Source organism: Thunnus thynnus, chromosome 15 (assembly GCF_963924715.1).
Source record: "Thunnus thynnus chromosome 15, fThuThy2.1, whole genome shotgun sequence".
NCBI lineage: Eukaryota > Metazoa > Chordata > Actinopteri > Scombriformes > Scombridae > Thunnus > Thunnus thynnus.
The window spans coordinates 16,370,131-16,373,302 of record NC_089531.1 but is presented as its reverse complement, the minus strand read 5'-3'; positions in this window follow the sequence as shown (position 1 = coordinate 16,373,302).

Below are 3,172 nucleotides of genomic sequence, written 5' to 3'. Positions count from 1 at the left end.
CAGCGGTTCAACACAATGGGGGCCTGCCTGCAGACAACACCGCTGACAGACACCCACACAAAAAGCGCCTGTGAAAAGGAAGGAGGCTCATGCACACACACATGCACGTGAACACACACACATACACACACACACACACACACACACACACACACACCGAACAGAAAAGAATAGGGCAGTGTGTGGTTGCCCACAAGGCCAATGTTTGATGACTACCTCTGTGTGTGTACATATACACGTTCATGCCCACGAGGAAATAAACACAGTACAATAAACTGTGACTCGTACACTGTTTACACTTACAGTACAGCTTGTACCACAGAAAATCAGCGTGACAAACAGACATCAGTACTTTTAAATGCATTCTTTGCATTTGTTTCAGTCTCAAAGTCAAATTGGTGGAATTTGCTGCATTCAGGCGTTCAGATAACATTAGATAAATTATCACAGAAAACTGTATCAGATACTTCCAGTTAATCTGACTGTTACAAACGGGCGTATGGTCCTGTTTTGACAATCCTGCATGTTGAAATGCCAAAGTTATAATTCTGCTTATCGTGCATGCTCAGGAAGAGGAAGATGTAATGTGACAGATTTGATGCTGTTAAGGTGTTGACAGGGCTACCTTAGAAGCACTAAGCACTTTCGCTCTATGTTTCTAATGTTTGAACACATGGACGAAAGAGGAAATCAGACAGGAAGTTCCTGAGAGAAGCGGTGTTTTTCATTAACCCTAGCTAATACAGTGATTTGGTTGTCAATCTACATGCACATCTGTCCTCCAGCTCATATATTGAATTAAACAAGCTAATAATACAATTAAAACACTAGAAGGCTAAACTAAATGTATGAGTTAATGATAAATAAAACATAATGAAGCCTAATTTTACACCTAAACTTGAGCTTGGATCAAATCATAGTTTGTTATTTAAGGATTTAAACATTAAAAATCATCTTACCTGCACCACATCAGGCAGATGACAGTTACAAAGTGCTCAACTGCTGAAAACCCACAACCCCAGTGTTAGTAAACCCATATTTCATCAATGCATCAATCAATTCTTTTCTTCATTTTAACTGGAGCCACAGCTGAGTTCACTGTTTGACTGTTCAGGGTGAAATGCAAAGACAAGTACTGCCACCTGGTGTCAGCAAATGCAAAAAACTGAATGATGTTTTAATCCAAGTCTGAACAGCAGGTGGCAGCAAGTTGGCTTTTAAAGGAGGGTGAGTTCATGGTTTAAACATTCCTTCATCTTAAAATAATAAAGGTCCAGAAATCAGCAGAAAACACACTCCTGGGCTGGAGAGATGTGGAGAGAAAATCAGTTTATTCATGATGGAACAAAGACACATCAGGGGTTGTTGGATCATTCAAGAGGAAGGGATAATTTGCCATCAGTGTCTTTTTTTTTCTTCCTCAAAAAGATCTAACAGACCACAAACCATACTATGAATTGATGATTCAACCTGAAGCTATGCAAAGAAGAGTAAGGATCTAAAAATATATTCTTATCACCCGGGATGAGTTACTGCGGCTGTCTGCTGTCACCCTGTTGTTATCCCTTAACCACAGGTGTGTCAGGATGAACTGTGTCCCTGTGCAAGCTGCAGGCAGTTAGTGGACTCTCTTACACAACAAAAACATCTAACGCCTACATTAAAGTGCATCATTACCACCATACTAGCATTTCCGTTTATGATTTCTTAAATGAAGACACTCAAATGTGTAAAGAACTGTGTCAAAAGTTCATTATAATTGTGTTTCTGAGTTTTATTCCTCAATAACATTTCTCAGTGACCCAGAAATTCAGTCAAATATTCTCTACAGCTGTAGTTAACAACCTTTTCAGCCTGTGACTCCTTAAATAAAGCAAAGTCTATCTGGGACACCTCATCACATGTTGCACTGTCCACCAGTTAAACAACTCACTCAGTTTATTTGAATACCTTTTAGTGGCTGGATGAGATAAAATACAGTAATCCACATGAAATAAAGTAATAATTTGAGGAAAGCTATCCTATCACCTTGTGACATCGCAGGGGTCAAGCACCCCAAGTTGGGAACCACTGCTCTACAGCCAACTGAACGGTAAGTCCATATTCACAGGTTTCTCTCATGTGGAAAAAAAAGAGAGTATTGCTACATAATTTCATCTTCCTCATATCTGACATTAGCTCTTGCATGTTTTGGTGTTATGAAACTCTCCCCAACATCTCCGCTGTGATGTCCTCACAGGCAGCGTGTTTGTCTCTGTCTGCTCTCTGTGTTCACCTGCTCCTGTCGTCTGTCTGCTCCATATTCACACCAACTTATGCATGACTGTCAACAATACTTTCACCCTGTGTAGTGTAAATGTGTTTGAAAAATGAGTGCATGAGTTGTATCAGTGAAGTAAATTGATAATTTAGTGCAAATGTGGTCATTTGCATTACAATTGAAGGATAAACATGCTGCTAATTATCTCAATATTATGACAGCAGAAAACCAAATTACTGAACTTTATGAAACATTCATGTTTAAAAAGGTTTTGACCACTGGCACCGATTTGTTGAGATTGAGGATTTACACAATAAGCATGTCCATAAACACATCTGAATGTAATACAGTTCAACTGGAAACAGTAATTCATTCTAACCACCAAGACTGACTCAATGCATCACTTGACAACCGAAGATATTGATGAAAGCAACAAGAAATTTTAGATTCAAGAACCGCACACAATTATAGAAGACATAAATTGGTAAACCTAATCAGAAAGTAGTTCATGGTCTGATTGGCATCGTCTCTGAAAAGAAAATGTTTGTTGTTGCAGAATTTTTTTTCCCATTTTCTCAAACAGAAATGATGAACATTAAGAGGACAAGACGTTTAAAGCAATATCAAAGTTTTATTCTTAAAATGTAGTATAGAGAGGAACAGTAGTACAATTCAGACAGAAAAAAGGAGAATGTAGTTCCATCTTTGAAAACCTTCGATAAAAACGTAAAAAGAGTAACCTGAATTTGCTTTGTGTTCGGAGAGCACTGAGGCGCGGCCCTAGTTTTGCATCACTGTTAAAGTTCGAGAGAAATTGAAAAATACAACCTTTTGCAACAGCGTAAAAAAATACAGCTGGGGAAAAAAAACCTCTGCTTTACATCTGTAGTGTTTTTGCTTTGTTTTTGTGTG